Genomic DNA, 26,272 nt, shown 5'->3' on the forward strand with positions numbered 1-26,272 from the left:
CATTCCAACGTATAAAGACAGAGTTCACGCAAGCCCCCATCTTGGCCCAACCCGACATAAATCGGCCATTCCTAGTGGAAACGGATGCCTCTAACTACGCCATAGGAGCGGTCTTGAAGCAGGAACTTGAGGATAAACTGGAACACCCCATTGCTTACCTCTCATGAACCCTGACTCCCAGTGAGACACATTACTCGGTCCTGGAAAAGGAACTGTTAGCCATCCGCCAAGCCTTCACTGAATGGCGACATCTACTTCTGGGTGCTAGATATCCAGTTCAGGTCCGCACGGACCATCGGAATCTTCAAATTCTACAGTCGTTGGAGTGTAGGAACAGTCGTCAGGCGCGTTGGGCCTATTTCTTTGCCTAGTACCAATTCCAAATCACTCATGTTCCCGGATCACAAAACCTGATTGCTGACGCCTTATCTCGACGTCCTGACTATGTAGCTACTGAAGACAGGGCCTATCCTAAGATGTTTCCCCACACAATCTTTGTAGCTCAAGCAGTCAACCTCCTGGAAGAAATTCGAGTGCAAACCCAATCCTTTGACCTCTGGAAGGATATTTCAAGGAAGAATCCATGGAACCTAAGATTTAAGGAAGGATATTTATTCAAGGACAATGGACTGGTCATTCCTACACAGAAATTACAACAAAGAATAATAAACCTCTGTCATGATACCCATCACTCCGGACATCGTGGCATAACCAACACCCTCCATCTCATACAAAGACAGTTTTGATGGCCTGGAATGTAGACCAACGTACAGCAATACATCAAAGCTTGTACTATCTGCATTCAAAATAAACATGATAACAAGAGACCATCGGGTCTTCTACTGCAACCTAGACTGCCAACAAGGCCATGGGAATTCATTGCTACAGACTTCATTGTGGAATTACCACCTTCCCGAGGATACACGACCATCATGGTTACCATAGACTTGTTCACTCATATGGCTCATTTTACACCCCTGTGTAAGCTACCATCCTCGTCCGAGCTTGCTGGAATCTTCCTGGAACACATATTCCGTTTACATGCACTTCCTTCCAAGATCATATCTGATCGAGGACCTCAATACGTCTCTCAATTCTGGAAACATCTCTGTCGCATTTTGGGAATCCAACGCGCCCTCTCATCTGGTTATCATCCCCAAACCAACGGGGCCACAGAACGTGCTAATCAGACCCTGGAGCAGTATCTTCGATGTTTCGCCACCAAGATTCAAGATGACGGGTCGCTCCTGATACCCGTGGCTGAATTCGCCTACAACAATTCCGATCATTCAGCACTTAAGACCAGTCCCTTTTATTGTAGCCAAGGTTTCCATCCATCGGTTCTGCCCTCTGTTCTACCTCCTCCTACACCAGTACCTACTGTCGACTCCTGGATAGAAACCCTCATCAACGTACACCAGGAGGCCAAAGAAAACTTAGAGAGGGCCAGAACACAGCCTAAGAGGTATGCGGATTCCAAAAGAAGACCAGGTCCTTCTTATGCAATTGGTGATCAAGTCTGGTTGTCCCCGAAATTACTACCCCGACATCTACGGCCAAACAAGTTGGCCCCTTGGTACTATGGTCCATTTCCCATCGAGGAAATTATCAATCCAGTTTCATACCGGATCAGACTACCAGACTCCTGGAAGAAAATTCACCCAGTATTTCACACATCCTTATTAAAACCCTACACCCAATCCTCCCGGAAATCCTGCCGACCTCCTCCTCTGCTGGCCGACAACCAATTGGAATATGAAGTATCCCGAATATGTGACTCCAGGTATAAACGGGGTCAGCTTCAATACCTGGTTGAATGGAAAGGATATCCTCCTAGTGAAAGAACCTGGAAACCACTTTCTAATCTCAAGGCCCCTCGACTGCTCAAAAGATTTCACCTTATACACCCGGGCAAACCCGGAGGAATGGGTCTTCGGAGGAGACATGCTGTCATGAACTACAGAACACGCCCCTTTTGGACTTCCTGGTCCTTGTCTCAATGGGGCTTACACTCCCTTGTACTCCCAACATGGCCGTCCACTGTGAAACACCTTCCTCGCTCTACACCTTGGACGTAGCGTATTCTATTAACAGACCACGCCTCCCGCAGCTCTGCGAGTCTCAATGCTATTGCGAAGTAGCGACCAGACGTGTGCTCCGTAGCTCGCGGTATTGTTTTCCTTGCTTCTTTCCAGCCAACCCCATTCCTAGTCCCTTTCCTTCCTTTCTTGATTCCTGGACTCGTGTGCTAGTAGCGCACTCTGTAAATTTCCCGGATTCCTGGATCTTTGCATCCCGGAACTTTGAATGCATGCTGGAGTCGGAAGAGACTCGTGCAGCCTTATTCAAGACTCGATCCGTCCGCAAGAAGGCATCGATCAAGAAATCCATCAAAGATCGAACTCAGGTGAGAAGGGGGGAACTCCTTGACAGTATCGAAACCATCTAACTACAAACTTACAAACATTGCCTTCCGTTCCTTCTACACCAGTGAGTCTCCTGAATTGCCTATTACCTCCCACCCAGTGGCATCCTACCATCACAGTTCTTTGCATACTCAGGGTTGTCCATAAATTGTGGGCATAGTACACAGGGGGGCACAGATTGCCTGTGTTAAAGCATTCCAAGATGTAACATCCTTGCTAGTCTCTCTTAGTCCTAAGTACACAGATCACAATCTCTGCCAATGCCCATCTTTGCAGGTCCCCGCACTATGCTGCAACACTAGAGTCTTCTGCTGATTTCCAGGACATCGCATTCCTGTACTTGGCCAACACACATACAAAATCCTTCGTTTTTGGGAGGTGTTGTGCTCCCTTTCTGCGCGGGAACATCCCCAATAAACATGCTTCTGGGGCGAATGCACTCATGTCTATACCTCCTGTAGAAACTCTGCTCACAATCTCCTGCCAATGCTCTCGGATCTTCGGGCTAGACCAAAACATATTTATAAAGCCAACCTTTTCCTCTGTGCACCTGTGGCAGTTCTGCCTAGCTACTCCCTTGAACTGAGAAATCTTGTAAGGTGTCAGGTAAACTCTATGTGTAACGTACAATTGTGTGAGTTTGAACCTGACATTTACTGCGACTGTTTTAGGGTATAGCAGAATCTGTGCCCGCTCAGTATCTGAAAATGTCCTGTCCAAATCTGCCTCCAATTTAGCCCGCACCTGCAAGTCTGCTAAGTGATGTCTGTCCAGGAGTAGTTAATAAAGTCTAGAAACCACATGGCCACCTTCAGACATATTGTACATTGCCTCTAGCAAGGCACCACCCTCTAGGCCATCTTGGAGTTCTGGCCACCTGTGTTCCATCCTCTGCATCAAGCTAAAATGCAGTATGAATTGACCTCTGTGTAAGCCAAACCGTTCAACTAGTGCAGCAAAGTCAGTCATCTTCGCCTCTTGAAGCAAGTCGCCCAGCGTAACCATCCCACTACTCTCCCAATACTTCCTGATCCCCCAGACACTTTGCGGTTTCCCAGCCAAGAATGTAACCAGAAGGATGTGGGGGGAATAAGGATCCACCACCCCCAAGATTCCCCAGGTCCTATGCCATAACAACTTGCCCATTGTCGAAAGGTGTGGCCATCAATCCGACCAAGGCTCGTGTACCCACAGGATGTACCCACAGGACCTCCTTCAAATAATATTGCTCATTGCAGGACTGGAAGAGCATCGTGTCTAACGTTGGTTCATCTGCTAGCCAACCCACCATAAACTGCAGCTGCCAAGTGAGGAAGTACAATTCGGAATTAGGTATTCTAATCTCGCCAGCCTCATAGGATTGCTGAAGCGTGCTTAAAGCTATTCTGTGTCTACCCCCTCCCCATAAAACCCCCCTCATTACAGAATCTAGCCTGTGCAAGAACTTTCTAGGTAGTGATATGATATGATAGGTTATTTATAACGCACTTAATATCCAGAGGTTTCTAAGCGCGAACATGTGGATCAAACCTGTGTTGCTCTGTTTCGTCTTGCTTCAAAGGCAAGCATGTTGCCCCTGAGCTGTCCTCCAGAAAATTCCTACGAATCCCTCACTGAAACCCTGCCTAAAGTCTCCTCCCAGGTGGCCAGGCAAAGGCAGACACTTCCTGATCCTGACCCTGGGAATGGTGTACTGCGGGAGGATCACCTGGGAGGAGACAGGGCCCAGGGTGGTGAAGAGATCCTGTGGGATGAAACACAGTATTTGTCTTTTCTAGGTTTCCAAAACAGGTAATGGCGTATTGTCATTTTAATGTCCCTAACCTACATATAAAACCTGTGGTTCTGGGCACAAGTATTATAAAATCTGAGAAAAACATACCAATGGAAAGAACCTTTAAAGTGTTTCAGGATAAACACCTTTCTTACTCCCAAAGTTATAATGTAAAGACATCTAGAAAAGTCTCCTTAAAGAAAGTATCTTCCCCTGTACAACTCATTTGAAAGGTTTAATTTTAAAAAACCTTAAAGGAAGTAAACCTAATCTAAAGTCAAGCAAATGACTACATGAACAGACTTTGTTGTTGGGGACTACATGTCCCATGAGGACTGGGACTAGGAATAGGGCTGAAGAGGCATGTTGTAGTAACAGTCAGGTAATTAGGCCTAACAGCCCACACTTGGAGGAACCTGGGAGACATAAAAGGCCCCCTCAGGTGCAGGCAATAGGAAGGAGAGGAGGGAGCTGGAACTGTGACTGGAGTGCAGGCTGTAGCAGTAGAAGCAGAAAGAAGAAGGCACCTGCTTGTTCTGAGAGAGTCTTGTTCCAGCAAACTCTGAAGTGCAGAGGCTGCACAGCGGAAGATGTGTCTTTCCCGATGTGAACTTGATGACTGTGGTTACTGGGAAGAAACTCAGCAGCGAGAAGGGCTCCTTCATCGAGTGGGTGGACCGGAGACACCTGAGCAGATGAAGGGTGTCAGTCCCTGTGAAGCCAGAAGGAGTAAAAGTTGTGCCTGAAATTGTGCAAGCATTGCCCAAACCAAGAGTATTCCCCTATTGAGCATGAAGTAGCTTTTCTCAAAACCATAAACTGTTCTAATAATTACCGTGAGCCTAATACAAGATCAGACTTGCCTAAGATACAAGTGTGCAAGCTTTACCTGAGGCCAAGAGAGTAGCACCAAGGGTTCTCTGTAATTTTGCGGCCGACATTGGCAAAGAGGTGAAGGCAAAGTTGGGGAATGGAACCTTGCTGCTTATGTACAATACTGAAGTTGACATGGTTGTAGACAGACCAGAGAGGCAGATGTTCAGAGGAAGAGCGCCTTGCCTAGTCTAAGGGGTTTCAGTGCCTTAGAGTGAATCTTGTATAAATAATATAAAGTACTGAAGCTGTGGTGGTATAATTGGGTTGTCAGTGGATGCCAGAATTCAGTTGGCACATTGAAGTGGAATGCTATGGGGTTAAAGAGAGTGTCCTCATGGTAAACTGTGGTAGAAGCAAAGTTGTTCAAGTAGAAGTAGCAGAACTGAGAAGTCATCCTGACCAATATACCGATTGTGAAATCTAACCTGAACAGACTACTCATTACTGTTAACCAAGACTTTTCTTCCATTACCATCCTAGAAGTTGTATTTCTTTTTTAACTGTGTCAAGTTTTCTTGAATAACTGCAATGAAATGGCATCATGTCTGAGAAAAACATTGATGTTATTCTGAGGAAGTCGACTTTAATTCATCAGAATATCTGGAACTGTGGTTGACAGATCCTTACCTTAATATTGGCCTTTCAAGAACTTAACCGAGACCTATGTGGATTGCCCTATATTCTTTTGATGAACACTGAAGATGAATGCACCTTGAATCCTGGTGAAGGGAGTTCACACAGGTTGCTAAAAGGGTTTCAAGATGCTCTGTATGTCATTGTTGAATTGCCATATATTTTCTTTTGTATTTGATGTTTAGTGTGAGGGCCAGAACACCTGTGTTAGAGTGTTTCCCTTTAGTTTGGTTAGGTAGGGAAACCCACAGTAGAGTAGGAAAAGGGAGGCATTTTGATATCATTTTTGTTCTAATATAACAGTTGACCGCCTCGCAATGCTGACCCCTCACAGTATGTTGTACAGGAAATTCACAAAGTAATACAACAAGCGAGTGAGGACAACCATTTTAAGGAGAGCTGCCCTCCCCATCATTCATAAAAGGCAGCCTATCCCAGAAGTCCATTGATTTCACTACCTTGGCTTGGGCCTGTGTGTCACGCTTGTGCATAGCCTTGAAGTCGTGACAAATGTTCACTCCTGAATATCTAAAGATGTCTGGTGACCATTTCAGGTCCAGGATGGGAAGCTAGTCACGTCTCAGGCCCCTCATTCCTACCAATGGGAATAAGCTTGACTTATCTGGGCTAACAGTGATGCCAGAGAGTTCTGCAAACCGGTCAAGGACGTCCAACATATGCTGTAGATTTTCTTCGGGTCAGCGTATATAAAGCAGCATGTCATCAGCGTACATGGAGATCACAAGCACCATTCCATCTATGTGAATGCCAGCGTCAACATATTCCTCTCCAAGGAACACTGCAAATGGCTCCATTGCGAGGATAAAGAACATCAGAGACAATGGGCATCCTTATTTGGTACCATTCTTAAGCTCCCACCCTGTGGAAACATGCCTACCGGTTTTCACCCTAGCCGTAGGTGCAGTGTAGACCAGCATAACCCACCTCAGGAATCCACTGCCAATGCCGAACTGCTGCAGGCTAGCATACAACAAGTCCCATTGGATAGAGTCAAACACTTTGATGGTGTCTAGTGACAGCACCGCATAGTGGTCCTCTAGGGACGAGGTCCTATCTATTATGGTATCTGGTGTAATCGTCTCAAGTTCCAGGAGGTGTTTCTGCCTGGGAAATAGCCTGCTGGTCCGAGTGTCCTAGGTCCTATTGGACTCCTCAGCCTGTTTGCCAAAAGTGCTGTAAGTATTTTACTGTCTTGATTCGACATAGACAAAGGCCTATATGAGCCACAGTCTAACGGGGGTTTATTGGGCTTAAGTTTAGGTATGATAATGGACTCTCTCAGGCTCGGAGGAAGCAAATCCACCTAATTTGTATTATGTTGTTCCATTGTACAGCGCCTTGGTGTAAAGCGCTTATAAATCAATCAATCAATCAATCAATACGCCACTAGCAGCATGTCCAAGATCATCATCGCTAATTCCTCTATGAATTCTTTGTAAAATTCATCCGGCAGTCCATCCGCTGTAGGCGTTTTGCCTGATGGCAGTGCCCTGATGGTAACCTTCAGTTCCTCTACAGAGATTGGGGCGTCCATAGCGTCCGCCATCTCCCTGTCCAGATAAGGCAGTTTGATCAGTGACAAGGCCTCCCCTATGTCTGAGTCATCACTGTAGGTGTCATTGGAGTACCTGGAGCTGTAATATCTAAAAAAGGTGTTGTTAATCTTGCTCTGCACTCTCTAATTAACACTGCACTTATCATTGATGGCGCAGATAATTTCCCTATGCGCCTCACTCCGGGAGAGCCACGCCAACAGCCGTCCTGGTTTGTCGCCCCCCTCATGAAGTTTCTCTGTGTACTTAGCATAGTTAAAATTGCCCAGCCTCTCCCAGTCTTCCGCCCTAGCAAGGTTCTGTGCCAGGTCCTTCTGAATGCCCCCCATTTTGCATTTTGCTTCCCTCCTACCCTCCTAACCAGTCTTGAAGGCTTCCCACAACGTGCCCACAGTCTCCATGCTACTGGGTATTTGTTTCAAAGTAACCCATTATTACCTCCCTCATGTGTTCCCTGAAAGTCTTGTCATTTAACGCCTCCACTCTTAGTCTCCACTCAGGAAAGGACGGTCTGGGTGGCACACTCTGCCAAGTAAGGAAGAGCAAGGCATGGTGTAAAAAGACACAAGCCCTCTAGTGAGCTGCTGTGAACTCCCCCATAAATTCTGACCCTGTAAGTACATAATCCTTTCAGCTGTGCACTGTGTGCGCGGCTGAATAATGCGAGTAACCCCGGGTGTCCCTGTGTTTGGCACTCCAGAGGTCGACTTACTGAAAAGACCGCAAAAGGGAGCCCAATGCCATAGCCGGCGGGGCCCGCTTCTGGTGTTTTGAATCAGACCTATCTAACAATGGGTTTAGTGTACAATTAAAGTCACTGCCCCAGATCCAACTACAACCCCTGTAAGGGCTGAACCTAGGGTACAAAGAGCTTAGAGTAAACATTACTGGGTATATGTGTTAATTATACACATCTCCTTGTTCTCAAGGAAGTCATGTACCAGCACCATCTTGCCTTCATCATCCTTCTTGACATGCAGGACCCGAAAAAGAATTGACGGTGCTATCCATATTTGGACACCTTTAGCGTATGCAGAGAAGGTTGAGCCCAAGGTATGCCCTGCCCACTTCTTGTCAATCGTTTTTTGTCTGTCCTCCGTAAGGTGTGTCCCCTGCAATATTGTAAAGACTGGAGGGGGTGTCTGTACTCCTGCTCTCTATATGGTAGAGGAGAGGCACAGAGGACCCCAGCTAAGATTCTCTATTACGGTAGCTATGGTCGAGCAATCAAGGACTAGCTTCTCAGGAGGTGATGCGGGCTGGTTCTTAAGTACAGTGTAGTCCCCAAACACCCACAAAGGAATGTCCACACACTGTATAAGTTAAAACACAGACCTTTATATAAATAAGGTTCAATGTTATATACACTATCACGATAATACACTTTGTGCTCCGACAATTCTAAAATAGTAAATATATACAGTTCTAGGTGGTACTACTATTACTCTGATTCCATTAAAATTCATCAACTGTACTCAGTTCTAATGGCATATGAATCAACACAGCAACACAGTATCAACCATAGACTTAGGAGGAAGACAAGTTGGTTAGACAGTTGCCAGAATACTGGCGTCGTTTACCTAGGCACAGTTCTGTATGAGTATCCCCACAAATGGGCAACCTATAAATGAAGATGCACTACAAGCCCAGTCCAGATATTGGGCCTCATTACGAGTTTGGCCGTAGCCATGCCCTTAATCAGGACTGCACAGTCCCATCGCCTGCCAGAGGTGCTGTTTTATTCTCCCCACTACATGTATAGACCTCCATTTTAGTCTGCTTGGTCTTCTCTCTCTTGTGTCGATTAAACATGTGCACAAGGGTTGCGGGGCCAGGTGGCCAGTGGGCTTCACTGTCTATGCACAATCCAGGGGCTCAAACAGGCCCTCACTTCCAGGCTGGCACTCCCTATCTCCCAGCTACCGTGAGATGTAGTATGAAATATAATGGACAGCAAGCGCCCTGCCAGCACTCCTCCTTGCTCCTTGCTCCAACAGCCTCCTCCGTAGCACATGCAGCCCCTGCGCAGGTCTCCCACGCCTCATACACTGCCAGCTCCACTCCACTATGGACTTCGCAGGTGTCTGTGGGGTGTCTCCTACCTGCTGTGACAGGCACCCTGTGAGCAGCCCCGTCACTGCAGCTCTGCGTGCTCCATCCAAGGAGAGTATGCACCATATGCCAATCTCTAGCAGGCATGCCCTGCGCAGCCCACTCCAGCAGACTGCAACAGTCAGGCACCCCACGTCTGTCATGAACTACAGAACACGCCCCTTTTGGACTTCCTGGTCCTTGTCTCAACGGGGCTTACACTCCCTTGTACTTCCAACATGGCCGTCCACTGGGAAACACCTTCCTCGCTCTACACCTTGGACGTAGCGTGTTCTATTATTCGACCACGCCTCACGCAGCTCTGCGCATCTCAATGCTATTGCGAAGTAGCGACCAGACGTCTGCTCCATAGCTCGCGGTATTGTTTTCCTTGCTTCTTCCAGTCAACCCCATTCCTAGTCCCTTCCCTTCCTTTCTTGATTCCTGGACTCGTGTGCTAGTAGCGCACTCTCTACATTTCCCATATTCCTAGATCCTTGCATCCCGGAACTTTGAACGCACGCTGGAGTCGGAAGAGACTCGTGCAGCCTTATTCAAGACTCGATCCGTCCACAAGAAGGCATTGGTCAAGAAATCCAGCAAAGCTCGAACTCAGGTGAAAAGGGGGGAACTCCTTGACAGTTTGAGACGGCACCCGGCCGAACTCGATATGGACATGGATGCGGCCGTCCAGGACCTGATGCGTGGCATGCAAGAGCTATCAACCGAGGTGCAGAATCTAAAGGCGGAAAACGCTGCTCTCAAACAATTAGTTCTATTCCGTGATTAGGCCACAAAAGAAAGTGTGTTGCTGGGCGGCATAGTGGACAAATACAATGGGTTGGCAAAAACCCTTCGTGGATTCCTGGATTCATGTTTGGTCCACTTTACTTTTAAGCCTTGCTACTTTTCAACTCCCAGGGCTAAGGTGGGGTTCATAATTTCCCACCTTTCAGGAAATGCCTTAACCTGGGCTACGCCCCTCGTTAATTCCGGCGATGCTCTCCTAGATGACTATGATGGCTTCATACAAGCCCTTAACACCATGTTTGACCGTCCAGAGCAAGTCTATAGGGCCCAGGAACGCCTGTTAGACTTTCAGCAAGGATCCCAGGATATGCTCATCTATGTTACCCTATTCAAGCAATTAGTCAAGGAAGCTGATTGGTCCCCTGAGACGAGTTTTACCCTTTTCAGGAGAGGACTGAATGAGGAGATTAAGGATGAGTTGGCGAGAGTGGCTCGCCCAAACTCATTCCAGGCACTAATGGACCTTGCCATGCAAATAGATTTCTGTATCCAGGAAAGGAAGGCAGAGAAGAAGAAATCCAGAGGTAATCCTCCAAAGCTGTCCTTTGAGAGTACCACCAAGACGGACACAAACCCAGGCTCAGTCTCTGAACTAGAACCCATGCAGATAGGAGCCTTCAGTGGACCTATATCCCCGCAAGAAAGGATGAGAAGGATTCATACGGGGTTGTGCATGTATTGTGCCTCAGACAAACACTTGGTTAGGGAGTGTCCTCTAGCCCCTCCTCGGCGTTCGGGAAACGCCAGCTCCCGATCCTAGATGGAGCAGAGCTTCGGGAGAGAGATGTTTGCTCCACATCAATTCCATCCTTGAACTCTCCTGGACAAAACAATTTGGTGATACTACAGGCCTTCCTGTCGCCCTCCAAGAATAAGACCTATCCCATTCTGGCCTTGGTAGACTGCAGAGCTATGGGAATTTTCATTGATCAAGACTGGGTTGTTAGTCATCATATTACGTATGAGACACAAAGCACCATGCAGCCGGTGGAAGCAATCGACGGAAGACCTCTCACTTCAGGACCCATAAGCCTGCAGACAAAAGAGATCCAGCTTTCCATAAACCATCACCAGGAGCGGATTACATTTGACATCATTAAGTCAGCTCATTACCCCATGGTATTGGGTATGCCCTGGTTACAGAAGCACAACCCGTATATCAATTGGACAGCAGGATCACTATTCCTAGGCTCAGAGTTTTGTATGTCCCACTGTCTATTCCTGGATCCCTCCTCGACACCCCCTAAAGAACCACTAAGAGACCAGCAAACACCACTCATGGTTTCCAATATCATACAAGTCCCAGAGGCCTATCAGGGATTTGCTGATGTATTTTCAACTGCCATAGTCAAGGCCTTACCCCCTCACAGACCTGAAGACTGTGCCATAGATACAGATCCCTCAGCAGTGATTCCCTTCGGCAGAATGTTCATCCTTTCCGAACCAGAGAAAAAGGCCCTCCGAGAATACCTGGATACCAACCTTGAAAACGGCACCATAAGACCCTCAAAATCTCCAGCGGGTGCTTCGTTGTTCTTTGTTCCCAAGAAGGACACCAAGGAACTCAGACCTTGCCTCGACGATCGTGGCTTAAATCAATGCACCCTCAAAGATTGGTACCCACTGCCCCTGATCTCGGATATCCTGGAAGCTGTGAGAGGCGCCGTAATACTCACAAGGTTGGATCTCCGGGGTGCCTATCATTTGATCCGTGTCCGGGAAGGAGACGAATGGAAAACAGCCTTTAGAACACCCTTTGGTCACTATGAATATCTAGTCATGCCCTTTGGACTAGCTAATGCCCCCGCAGTTTTTCAATGTTTTATGGATAGGGTGTTTTCTGACATGTTATTCCTCTTCGTCATTGTCTATCTGGATAACATATTGATCTTTTCCAAGGATCCTCTAAAGCATGAAGAACATGTGAAGGCAGTATTACAACAACTCCGTGAACACAAACTTTTAGCCAAACCCGAAAAATGCTTGTTTCACGTTACCTCTGTTCACTACCTAGGATTCATCCTTAGCCCAGAAGGAATTGGCATGGACACTTCAAAGGTAAAGGCCATACTGGCATGGCCCACTCCCACGTCTGTGAAACAAGTTCAATCCTTCCTGGGGCTTGCCAACTTCTACCGGAAGTTCATTTCTCCCTTTTCCGAGATCGTTCAGCCGATCGTTGCCCTCTTGAAGAAAGACACCCCCTTTATCTGGTCTACACCGCAAGATAAGGCATTCCAACGTTTAAAGACAGAGTTCACGCAAGCCCCCATCTTGGCCCAACCCGACATAAATCGGCCATTCCTAGTGGAAACGGATGCCTGTAACTACGTCATAGGAGCGGTCTTGAAGCAGGAACTTGAGGATAAACTGGAACACCCCATTGCTTACCTCTCACAAACCCTGACTCCCAGTGAGACACATTACTCGGTCCTGGAAAAGGAACTGTTAGCCATCCGCCAAGCCTTCACTGAATGGCGACATCTACTTCTGGGTGCTAGATATCCAGTTCAGGTCCGCACGGACCATCGGAATCTTCAAATTCTACAGTCGTTGGAGTGTAGGAACAGTCGTCAGGCGCGTTGGGCCTATTTCTTTGCCCAGTACCAATCCCAAATCACTCATGTTCCCGCATCACAAAACCTGATTGCTGACGCCTTATCTCGACGTCCTGACTATGTAGCTACTGAAGACAGGGCCTATCCTAAGATGTTTCCCCACACGATCTTTGTAGCTCAAGCAGTCAACCTCCTGGAAGAAATTCGAGTGCAAACCCAATCCTCTGACCTGTGGAAGGATATTTCAAGGAAGAATCCATGGAACCAAAGAGTTAAGGAAGGATATTTATTCAAGGACAATGCACTGGTCATTCCTACACAAAATTACACCGAAGAATAATAAACCTCTGTCATGATACCCTTCACTCCGGACATCGTGGCATAACCAACACCCTCCGTCTCATACAAAGACAGTTTTGGTGGCCTGGAATGAAGACCAACGTACAGCAGTACATCAAAGCTTGTACTATCTGCAGTCAAAATAAACATGATAACAAGAGACCGGCGGGTGTTCTACTGCAACCTACACTGCCAACAAGGCCATGGGAATTCATTGCTACAGACTTCATTGTGGAATTACCACCTTCCCGAGGATACACGACCATCATGGTTACCATAGACTTGTTCACTCATATGGCTCATTTTACACCCCTGTGTAAGCTACCATCCTCGTCCGAGCTTGCTGGAATCTTCCTGGAACACATATTCCTTTTACATGGACTTCCTTCCACGATCATATCTGATCGAGGACCTCAATACTTCTCTCAATTCTGGAAACATCTCTGTCGCATTTTGGGAATCCAACGCGTCCTCTCATCTGGTTATCATCCCCAAACCAACGAGGCCACAGAACGTGCTAATCAGACCCTGGAGCAGTATCTTCGATGTTTCGCCACCAAGGTTCAGGATGACTGGTCGCTCCTGATACCCGTGGCTGAATTCGCCTACAACAATTCCGATCATTCAGCACTTAAGACCAGTCCCTTTTATTGTAGCCAAGGTTTCCATCCATCGGTTCTACCCTCTGTTCTCCCTCATCCTACACCAGTACCAACTGTAGACTCCTGGATAGAAACCCTCATCAAAGTACACCAGGAGGCCAAAGAAAACTTAGAGAGGGCCAGAACACAGACTAAGAGGTATGTGGATTGCAAAAGAAGACCAGGTCCTTCTTATGCAATTGGTGATCAAGTCTGGTTGTCCTCGAAATTACTACCCCGACATCTACGGCCAAACAAGTTGGCCCCTCGGTACTATGGTCCATTTCTCATCAAGGAAATTATCAATCCAGTTTCATACCGGATCAGACTACCAGACTCCTGGAAGAAAATTCACCCAATATTTCACACATCCTTATTAAAACCCTACACCCAGTCCTCCCGGAAATCCTGCCGACCTCCTCCTCTGCTGGTCGACAACCAATTGGAATCTGAAGTATCCTGAATATGTGACTCCAGGTATAAACAGGGTCAGCTTTAATACCTGGTTGAATGGAAAGGATATCCTCCTAGTGAAAGAACCTGGGAACCACTTTCTAATCTCAAGGCCCCTCGACTGCTCAGAAGATTTCACCTTATACACCCGGGCAAACCCGGAGGAACGGGTCTTCGGAGGAGGCATGCTGTCATGAACTACAGAACACGTCCCTTTTGGAATTCCTGGTCCTTGTCTCAACGGGGCTTACACTCCCTTGTACTTCCAACATGGCCGTCCACTGTGAAACACCTTCCTCGCTCTACACCTTGGACGTAGAGTGTTCTATTAATAGACCACGCCTCCCGCGGCTCTGCGCATCTCAATGCTATTGCAAAGTAGCGACCAGACGTGTGCTCCGTAGCTCACGGTATTGTTTTCCTTGCTTCTTTCAGCCAACCCCATTCCTAGTCCCTTCCCTTCCTTTCTTGATTCCTGGACTCGTGTGCTAGTAGCGCACTCTGTAAATTTCCCGGATTCCTGGATCTTTGCATCCCGGAACTTTGAACGCACGCTGGAGTCGGAAGAGACTCGTGCAGCCTTATTCAAGACTCGATCCGTCCGCAAGAAGGCATCGATAAAGAAATCCAGCAAAGATCGAACTCAGGTGAGAAGGGGGGAACTCCTTGACAACGTCTCGTGCACTGTCAAAAGTGAGATCCGCAGAGGCCCAACTGGGACTTACATATCACCTCTGGATGCAAATTGTAGTGTGGAAAGGATTGAATCAATGGCCCACTGGCATCTTCATGCTACACCACAAGCCACTGGTTCTGACCTCTTCAGTGTCCCAGACAGGGATTCCCTTCAGTGGATGAGAGCTAATGCCACCAGTGTTCATTATGCAATTTCCCTGCAGGGTCTTGACAGAAAAATGGGTCTGCATGCGAAGTCCAAGAGGTTATGAACCATACGCTGATCTCCTGCAGGGACACCCTGCACAGCCCACTCCAGCAGACTGCAGCAGTCAGGCACGCCATGTCTCGTGCAGCCAGAGCAGTTTGCTCTCTCAGGCAGCGTCTCTGCTCAGTGTCGGATGTTGCCGCCGGTTTCACGGTCCGTCCGCCTTTAGCGACACAAGGGTTGCAGTGTCGGTGTCCCGGTCTGCCTGAGTGTCCCCTCAATGCTCTTGCTTCCTTCTGAGTGCATCCACGAGCGGAGGCAGCACAAGAGCTCCTCCCAGGTCGCCCGGGTATATGTGACCTCATACTCTGGTCCCAGCTCAGCCCCGCGGCAGCCACCACCAACTCTCCCCTCTGCCAGCCGCTCCGGAGCTCGTGGCAGTCACCATTTTGCCGGCGGCCACTGCGTGATCAATGTCTCTGTCACTTCACTGATCGGTAATGCCAGCTGCAGTCTGCACCATCCCCCTTACTGTCCCTCTGTACTTGTGATTTGTTACGAGGGCCAATATTTATGTTTAAATGCATTAATAGGTGGATCTTTGAGGGATCCAGCATGAACATGCGGCAAACACGTCTTTACAGCATGGCTGCTGGCCACGAAGGCCCACCCCCCTGGATAGTATAGATAAATGGGGATTTTGTAAAAGGCCATTAAATTTGAAAGGCTGAGTAGAGAGTAACCTTTAACTTTAGTCCAACAAGCATCATTATCACAAGTTCTCTCAAACCATCAGCCTCTCTGATTTGAATTGAAAATGTCACCATTTTCTCAAGAAACTAAGATTAAAGGTTTTCTTTAAAATGAATCAGAATAAAATAATGCAGATACTCCTAGATTCGCTGGGTTAGTCCTCTTCGACCTTCAAATTAGGGCTCTGGAGGTTTTGGTGTTTGAAAAGAAAGTGACTACAAGGTTGCAGGAAGTATGTGCAAACAACAACTTTAACCCTTTGTAAGGCCATTATGCTCACTGATTGAAGAATCCGACTGCTATACAGAGAGGTACAGCCCGTAAATTGTGCAACATGCTTTTGGCAGCAAGGCTGAGAGTACATGCAGCCATTTCCCCATAAAACGGGCAGGCGGATTTATATGCTATCCCAGGCCCATGCATACCCATTGCCATTTTAAAAACAAAGGTGCATTATAATGGCTTTGTAGACCTGTAGGCTATATGAAATGTTTTGGTCCCTCATTTTTGTATTTGTATTTCTTTTTGTATTTGTATTTGTTTATTATTTGTATCGCGCACCAAACCCTGAGGTTACTGGGCGCTTGAAAAACGTAGTGGTTACATAGAAGTAAGGCAAGCAGATTGCAATCCAATGTGGAGACAACAAGAGGCACCCTGGTTACGGGTGGGTCAGAAAAGGTGATAATGTACAGTAGTATAACTAAACAAAATGATGAGCAGTAGCATAAATAGACTGTGGTCCGATAACATAGTGGAGGCATCTTAGTGAGGAGGATTATTGCTCAGCCAATTTTTTATACTGGCTTTGAAGGTGAGGAAGGAAGGTTCCTGTCTGAGCGGGATGGGAATAGAGTTCCATCGTTTGGCGGCTTGGACTGGGAAGCTGGCTCCTCCGGCTGTTTTTAGATTGAATCTTGGTACCACCAGGTTGTGGGAGTGTTAAAGGCCCTTGATGCACTCAGGACTTTAACTCAGCTTTTGGGGCCCACACTGCTGAAATAGCTCTTGATGTGGGATTTTTAAGGTACGATATTCACTTAGTCGTATGACTAGAGGCAAGGTTTCCACTTAAGGGGGCATCAAACATGATACAAAGCGTGTCATCAAACAAGCTGGTAGGGTAGGAAGTAGTGTCATTTTTGGCAAATAACAAGATGACACTACACCATTCTATGTGACGACCCTGTTCTGACCGCGACCGTGGAAGGTTATTTTAAACCTTCATAAATACAAAAGTTAGCCGGTCTGGATTTAACGGTGCCGGTAAAACTGTACCAGCACCATTTTCCGGACCGGCTAACTACGAGTTTTGTGGCTGTGTGGCATCACACCCGCCATGTTTGAGCTGGCGGGCATAACGCCACCGGCCGCAGACGGATGCAGAAACACTGGCACCATTACCGCATGGTGCCAGTGTTACTGCGGTACCGATTCCTGTGGAGTCCCATGCCGCATGACAAATCCATTTTCGGCAGTATTAGCACCGAAAACACGGCACAGTTACCTCTAGTCTGCAGCTGAAGGTAAATTGACACAGGTGCTTGAAATGAAGCCACGGGTGATCCCAATCCACCCCAGAGGCCTACATAAGGCACACCCCTACACCAAACACAGTTTCCAACACCATGCTGCCACTAGCCACTGTGAGCTGGGACAGGTGGCTGTTCATGCTGCACATGGAAGGCTGGACAATCACGCCAGGGCACAGGGAGGACGGTTAGGACGAGGAGTAGGAAATCACAAGCAAGTCATGCCCCGATCCCCATGGTGAGGTCCTCATCTTGGACCCTCACTGAAAGCCAGTTGGTCACCCTGTACTGTCACAACAAGGAGACCATAAATGAGCTGCTTACCCAAATACAGGACGACATAGGGAACAGGATTAACAGCTGTGCCCCCACTGCTGAAGCATGACATGATGCACGGCATGGCACAGCCCACATTCTGTGCAGTGCTGGCCCAGATGCTTGAAGCACTCCTGCGACCAGGACAACGTCACATCTCACTGCCTACCACCCCAGATCAGGTCAGTGCCATGAAGGCACATTTCTTTGCCGTTGCCAAAATGCCGCTGTTTCCCAAATGCCAAATGTGATTGCTGTCCTGGACTGTACCCATATTGCGCTGGTGGCCCCAGGCCCACGAAGCAATGTACCGAAACCGCAAGCACTACCACTCCCTGAATGTGTAGCTGACCTGCAAACCCACCTTGATCTTCACCCAAGGCTGTACCCGCTACCCTGGTTCCACCCATGATGCCATGGTCCTATGGAACAGCACACTGTTTGTTTGTTTGTTTATTTGTTATAGTGCTGCCAAACCCGTAGGTAGCTGGGCGCGAACATTACACGTATACTTATAGCTTAGTTACAAATAAATAGCAAAAACAAGTCGGTAGTACAATTTTGTGGATAGTGGTTACATAAATGCATAGCGATAATGAGACGAGCAACAGGAGGTAACAAGTACCGCGCAGACAAAGTCAGGATACATGGACTGGCACAGAGGACAACAGACCTGGATAATTGGCGAGTAGAAAAGCCAGCACACATGCGCACATGCGCTGGGGTCACATGCCCACATGCCCAAATGGGGGTTGGGAGGAGTGAAAATGACTACACAAATTATGGCATGACAAGCGAATGCAAAATCTATGGGCCTCACCAGAACCAGCAAGGTGGCCAGCCATTCCCAAGGTCAGGCTGACACTCTGGGCCCTAACTGATGAGCAGTTGGTATCTGAGTACAGGCTGGACAGGGCACCCATCACCCAGTTGCATGACACAATCCAAGGTGACATAGCTATCCGGATTGCCATCAGCACGGCTGTGCCCACGCTCGTGAAGCTTGTGTCAGTACTACAGTACCTTGGAACTGGCATCTTCCAGCACACAGTTGCCATGATGCATGGTATGGCCCAGTCCACATTCAGTGCCGTGCTGGGACTGGTGCTGGATGCACTGCTGCGCCATGTGAATGAACATATATATTTTTTTTTTTTTACTTAGTTTATTAATAAACTTTTTGAAATACACAATTCTCTTATCAATTCCCTTATTCAATAAAGAAGAAAAACACGAGGACGACAGTTCCCATGTCCGGCCCACAGTCTTATACATCGAGCATGTCAATAAAGTTTATCACCGAGTAAGTTAGATTGACGGAACTCCCACTCAGGATTCTGAACCACCAGTCCTCCATATTTCCATTTATCGGTGCATATTTGCTCAGATGTATTGATCTGATCGAGTTCAATTTGGGACAACCGATTACCAAATGTTTTATGGTTTCGATTTCCTTTAAACAAAATCTGCACCAGTTATCACAGATCAATGGATCTTTTCGTCTTAATAAAACTTCTTTTGTTCGTAACGCATTCATTCTTAGACGAAGAAAACGGTCACGGTGATGTCTTGAGGGAAACTGAACAAGATATCTCGGCATCGTATTTATTTTGTTAGAAGTTGGCCCTAATTTAGGCGCCGACACCATGATTTCCAGACACTCCATGTTTCGTACCCAGGCCCATTCTTTTAGTTTTTTCTTTGAAAGTTGGGGCCATTTTATCAATGTTTCTTTACTTATATTGGCTGCTCGCATGATGTCATGAATTTTTGTGGACCAGGTGGTTAGAATCTGCTCAGATGGTCGCACATCATCCATCGCCAAGATCTCGTAGGCAGGTTCTTTCTTCGTAGTTATCGTCTTTCTCAGTAATGCTAGTGATTTCCAAATTACTGTTGTGTATAGATCATCCAGGGCAAGTTCATGCCTTATTACTGAGATTGGGCAGCAATTTGGTAGCTTCAAGACACGTCGCCAGAAATGGCCTTCCAGTTTTGCCCACATTTTGTGGTCGAGATTCCAACCTGCTTCTGTTCCATAGGTAACACATGGGATTACATTTTGCAGATAGAATTGCCGGATCGGGGTTAGGGAAAATTTACCAAAAAGGTTGTGAATTCTGGTTCCTTGGATAGCCAAAATATTCATACGGCAGCCTACATTCCTTGACCAGCTCTTCTCACAGATTGAAGCGGATATCATTATACCTAGATATCTGATTTCCAATACTTCCTCAAGTTTCGTATTTCCAATTTGCCACTTGAAACAGTTTTTCTTTATTCCTTTATGCGTTCCAATTTTCATAATTTTTGTTTTGTCGCATTTATACTCAAATGATTTAAGTTCATATATTGATGTAATTTATGTAATAGACGTTGTAGGCCAATCTGCGTGGTGTCTGCTAAGATTATATCGTCCGCATATACTAAGCAGTTTAGGTGAGATCCGTTTAGTTTCGGCGGAAAGCAACGCACATCCTTCAGTGCTGATGGAATATCCGCGATGAATAGCTTAAACAAGCATGCTGCTATGGGACAACCCTGTTTTACACCTCTTTGGGTCTTCATTTTCTCCGACAGAGTCCCGGCTTCATTCAGTCTTATCTGAATGGACGTGTCCGTATGCAATGCAATGATCGGAAACAGAATCTCATCTGGACAATTCCAATTGTTTAATTTTGCCCATAGGGTTTCCCGATCAATGCAGTCGAATGCTTGATGAAGATCAATGAATGCTATAAACAGCTGTGTTTTTTTTTCTATAGCATTCAACTTGAGTAAGTTTAACAGGGTCAGATTGTTTTCTGTTCCAACGCCTTTTGTGAAACCAGTTTGTCTGGGATCTGTGATTCCTCTTTTGTCAGCCCACTTAGTTAGTTTTTTTTGCAAGAAGTTCGCAAACACTTTGCCGATGGTGTCTAGTAGGGCGATCGGGCGATAGTTTGCCGGATCAGCTCGATCGCCCTTCTTGAATATAGGAACTATAATTGCAGATGTCCACAAGGCCGGTATTTCTCTATGCTTTTTAATGTTGGCAAATAAAATCTCAATCAGTTTCGCCCATTCCAGTTTGTTTTGTTTAAGCATAACATTAGAAATGCCATCAGGGCCAGCGGCTCGAGAATTATTCAGTTTTTCAATGGCAGATAAAATGTCATCCCTGGCTTCAGTGCAGTCCCCGTTGACAGACCTTAGATCTCTCTGTTTAGTGTCTGTTTCCACATCCCCTGCAAAGACATTATTGAAGTGTTTATTCCACTCTGCCTCAGTGACCACATTTGCCATTTTGATCGCTTGGTTGGTCGTGCAATTATTTAGAATTTGCCAAATGTCTCTGCATTTGTGTGATTTCATCATAGTCAACATGACTTCGCCTCTTTCTTGGTCGCATTGGAACTTAAATGCTTTAGACCAGTTACGATATGTTTGTGTCCTCTTTTTTATCAAGTTGGCACTGTTAGTACCGCCTTGTGCTTTCAGCTTACATATGTCACGTTTTAGACGCTTTTTTTCTTCGTATACTCTTGTGCTCCATTCATGGGTATGTTTTTTCTCAGAGTTTTTTTTCCACAAGTTCGATAAGCTTTTCGGAGGTAACAGCGACACATAATCCACATTGCAAAGGGACAAAGGGTCTACTGCATCTAGTTTCGCCGTGAGACTGGATATCTGAGCGGTAGATAATCGTAGCCTGTTTTTTTCCATTATTTAGTTCCAGGGCTTGAGTCACTGCTGACTTTTTAGTTCCTGATGTTATCCTCAGATGTAATACCAACGGATCATGGTCACTGTTTTTAGTGGGGATTACGTTCAGTTCATGAATTAAGTTCCAAGCGTGTTTTGAGACCCATATGTAGTCCAATACCTTTGCAATACCCATATTGTGCCACGTATTTTTAGGTGGCCTGTCTCCGTCCGTTTGACCATTCACCATGTCACAATCGTAGGCCTCCATGATATTATCCCAGATGATCCTTCTCTCCTGATTTAAGGGACTGTTGGAACAGCTTTTGGTTAACGGCGCGCCCTTCTCGTTGAACCAGGTCAGGTTCATATCACCACATATTATAAGTATGATGTTGTTCTTCTTATACATGTACTTTTCCAGCAGGTTTATTACCGTGACTGTTAGTCTCGTAGTGGTGATCATCGCCGGATTCCAGTATACATTTAGTACTAGAAGTTGTTGAGGCCTTTTCCCATCATGACCTTTTTGTTGCAACAACGTACATTGCACAAACAAATTTGGGTTTTCACTATTGAGCACCTTCCAATCACATCCGATTTTCATCATGGTTATCAAGCCGGCGAAAGGGCGCATTACATTCCTTCTGTTCAAGTTCACATCAGGATCATCTTTATGGATGTTCGTAATTGCGATTCGTGGGTTTCTGTCAATCAGTGACTCATGGTCCCTTGATCTGCTCTTCTCCACCTTGTTTGATCTTTGTCCGGCTGTACATTTGGGATTCAGGCTTCTCATATTAATAGTGCTACCACATTTGCCTCGAGTGGATGAGCCCTCATTTGACAATTTAGATTTTGTCCGTGCGTCATGCATGTCTCCTCTGGACATTTTTTTGTTTCCACAGACCGACTGGGCCCGGTGCACAGAGTCCATAGAGCAAGATTTAGTTTTTAGAATCCAAGGATTTCCCGCCTTTTTTTCCTTAGACGTAAAGGATTCATTTCGGTCAAGATTAGGGGACTCATTTGTTTCTAGACTACTCATCGAGGTATTTAAAATGTTTGGGTTAATTGTCTCGCAATCATCCTCTATTGAATACGTTGATAAGTTACAAAGATCAATGGATGAGGTTCTAGTTAGGCTTTCTGCTTCTTCCGATTCTAATCTCTGATGTTTTTTTGGGTTTCCCTTTTCATCTGCAACTTCTACGACATCTTTACTTGTTCTTCCGCTCCCTTTAGAAAATATTGGTGCATTATTTTTTTGGATTCTTGTGAAAAGATTCGGTTTGACAGGAGACGTCAGATTACGTATAAATTTTCTTGATTTGCTGGCTTGTTGACGAGGATCACAATGATTTTTCTTTTCTTTTCGTTTCTTCGGAGTGTTACTAGAGACCAGCATCTTTTTAAGTTTCTCGATATTTTCTTTCCCTATAGTTGGGTTTTTTCCCAGTCCATTGAAAGTTTTTGCGGCTCCATTGAAAATCCCGAAAGATGAACTTGGTCGTGATTGGTTAGCACATTTCTTGGTGTCTTGGGACTTAGATTCGAGCTCCAACACTCCTGGCTTGGGTTTAGACGACATAGAAGCTGGCTCAGCAGTCCCTGCTTTTTCTGCCTCGTCGTTGGACACGACTGAATCTTTCGACCTCAATTCCATTTTGTCAGAATGGGCTGTTCCAGTGGTTTCTTTTTCTTTAGGAAGCGGTATTATGGGGACAATTGCCTGCATTGTTTTTGTGCATTCATTGGCCAATGAATCCACACATAATTTTTTTTTTTTTTTCTGATAACACCGAGGTAATAATTTCAAGATCATCTGTCTCTGTTGGGCGCATCATTCTCATTAATGCGGTTGATTGCTTTAAGCAGGCAGCAATGGATGTTATCAAGTCTTTCTTTTCCTGATTTTCCTTTGCCATACCTTCGTTTACTTGCTTTTGCATCTGTAGCAACGCCGTTTTTTCAGTTTCAAGATTATTTTGCAACTGTACAATGAGATGTTCTTGTTTAGCTAATTTGTCCACAATGTGGGAAAGCAGCCCGCCATTTGATTGAAGCGCCTCATGTAAGTTTTCATATAATTTGGTGAAAGGTAGTAAGGCAACCGACGAGGCGGCTAGCACATTATTGTGTATTTGAAGGGCGGCTGCAGCTGACAGGTTTGATTTGAAGGCTGCCGCTACATCGCCATCTGGGTTTCCATCAACTGGAATTAGCAGATCCTTTTTCTTCTTTGTCCCCGTTTCTCCAGGTCCCACCCTTTTATTAATCATGGGGTTGAGATTTGTCGGGGTTCTCGGGGTCGAACAGGTAGATACAGACTTCGTCTGCGAATTTTGGTAGTTACTGTAGACACTGTCCCCCCCTAGGGTCTCAAGCCGTGAGAGTCTGCTTTTGTGATAGCTTGAGACTTCATCCGCATTTCTCTGCACCTCTCCTGGCGCATGATGAAACAATTGTAGAGGAGAAACCATTGTGGCATTGTAAGGGCCGACAGGGCGTGACTTCATGTTATGATTGTCAAAAGGCTCCATTTCAGTTCTTAAGGAGCCTATAGACAACCGTTCCTTCATTGTTTCGAAGTCGACTTTCAGGCGTTCCGCGAGTCTAGCTTCACGCCCTGCTAGATCTAACACCTGAGTCGAATTTGTGTTGCATGCAGGGGAGTTTGCGGAGGAGTTTTGCAACTCAGCAATATCGCATCTCTCTTTCCGGATTGCTTTGGCTTTGTTCAAATTTTTCGCAATTTCTGCACTTGATCTTGACTTGATTTTCGGGTTGTCTGAGATATCTTTGGTCGAAAATCGACCAGGTCTCTCTCTCACAAGGTTGGTGTATTCGCTTCTCATTTCCGCCTCAAGTTGTTGGATATCACGGTTATTCACAGGGTTCTTGGGTTCAAGCATTGAAGTCTCAACGGAGACCAGCACCATTTCTCTCTCGTGCTTGATGAGTTCGAGGTCCGTCACGTCGCACTTGTACATCGGCCTTTCCCTTATTTCCTCAATCGCATGAGAAGAGGCATTTATGATGGGGGCAAGGGCGTTTCTCTTCAATTCGGTGTGATCACTGATTATAGTGGTTACACTAGCTTCAGCGGGCAGGATTTCCTCTTGGCCGGCCACAGGGTCAGGCAGTGCTGCCAGGGGCAAATCTGTCGCTGACTCTGTAAGTAGTGCATTCGACGGAGGAGTTGCACCCGCTTCCAAGTCTAATGGTAGCACTGTGGGATCACTTGCTAGTTTGGGTGCTAATTCGGGTGCTGAAGACAGACCCCGTAATATCGAGGTGCAAGGATTACAAAAAGTACTGTTAATACTGCCGGACATCGGTGGTTTAGATAGCGAGTGTGGGCTTGATGGATTTGTAGAGCGGGTGAAGCTCGAACTTAGGTTAGGAGGTATTTTGCCCTCAGTATATAACCCACACAGCCTCTGCTGGTCCCATTCATGACTCTCTGAGAATCCATCTGACGACCCCTCTTTAATCATACAGTCTCTCTGAAAGGAAGTATCGGTCAACAAATTGGATTCTAAAGAGACAACCGCTTCCATTGGCCCAAGCTCATCCAGACATAAGGACTGGGTGCCTTCCACTCTCAGTGAGTCCAACTTTCCGTTGGCTTGCAATGTTTGTCTGGTCATGGCACGGGTCAGGGGCCCTAGCTCTGCCATGATGTCACCTTTCTTACCTTCTCTCCGGCAAGTCATCGACCGCTCGGTGGTCGGCCTCAATTCCAGCCTCAGCAGCGTTCAGCCGCGGACTGCCGCAGACTGAACTCTGCCCGAACTCCGCGCGCGCTCCGCGCTTCGGGCGAGTTTTTAAGGGCAGTAGGGCTTCTTTTTCTTAAAGGAATAGTGGTTCAAAACACAGGACCTCCAGGTCGCAAAGTGTAGCTGCAGCTCCTCACAACAACCAACCGCACCAGCATCTGCCGCAGACTGAACTCTGCCCGAACTCCGCGCGCGCTCCGCGCTTCGGGCGAGTTTTTAAGGGCAGTAGGGCTTCTTTTTCTTAAAGGAATAGTGGTTCAAAACACAGTACCTCCAGGTCGCAAAGTGTAGCTGCAGCTCCTCACAACAACCAACCGCACCAGCATCTGCCGCAGACTGAACTCTGCCCGAACTCCGCGCGCGCTCCGCGCTTCGGGCGAGTTTTTAAGGGCAGTAGGGCTTCTTTTTCTTAAAGGAATAGTGGTTCAAAACACAGGACCTCCAGGTCGCAAAGTGTAGCTGCAGCTCCTCACAACAACCAACCGCACCAGCATCTGCCGCAGACTGAACTCTGCCCGAACTCCGCATTAGCATATAGCATTGCCTGCCACCCAGGCACAGGTCAATGAAGTCAAGGCACAGTTCTATGCCATTACCCAACTCCTGAATGTCATAGCAGCCCTAGACTGCACACATGTCGCCCTTGTAGCACCCTGGGACCATGAGGCAGCGTACAGGAATCGGACGAATTTCCATCCGCTCAATATGCAGATGACCGTAGCTCAGACCTATCACCCACTGCTGAGCCCAGTACCCAGGATCCACCCACGACTCCATGGTGCTATGAAACAGCACACTGCCAGCCTACATGGAGAGCCACTGAGGCCAACGCACATGGATAGTGGGTGAGTACAAATCCTGCATTAAATGCATGCCAAAGTACACCAGATGAATGGGGGGGGGGGGTCAGACACAGAGGAATACTTGCCTGCCACCTAGGAGACACAGCCAGCACCAGCACAGCACCAGTTCCATGCATGTGTTTCACACAAGGACACATGCACACGTCCCCCACACCAGAACACACTGAAGTTGAAGGGTACACACTTGTGAATTCACAATCACATATGAAAACACAACAACCACAATGCATTTTGACTGTGTTGCAGTGCTGCTTCTCACCCGACATCCAAGAGCAACATCACCCA

This window comes from Ambystoma mexicanum, chromosome 5q (genome assembly GCF_040938575.1).
Source record: "Ambystoma mexicanum isolate Mex_15411 chromosome 5q, UKY_AmexF1_1, whole genome shotgun sequence".
NCBI classification, from domain to species: domain Eukaryota; kingdom Metazoa; phylum Chordata; class Amphibia; order Caudata; family Ambystomatidae; genus Ambystoma; species Ambystoma mexicanum.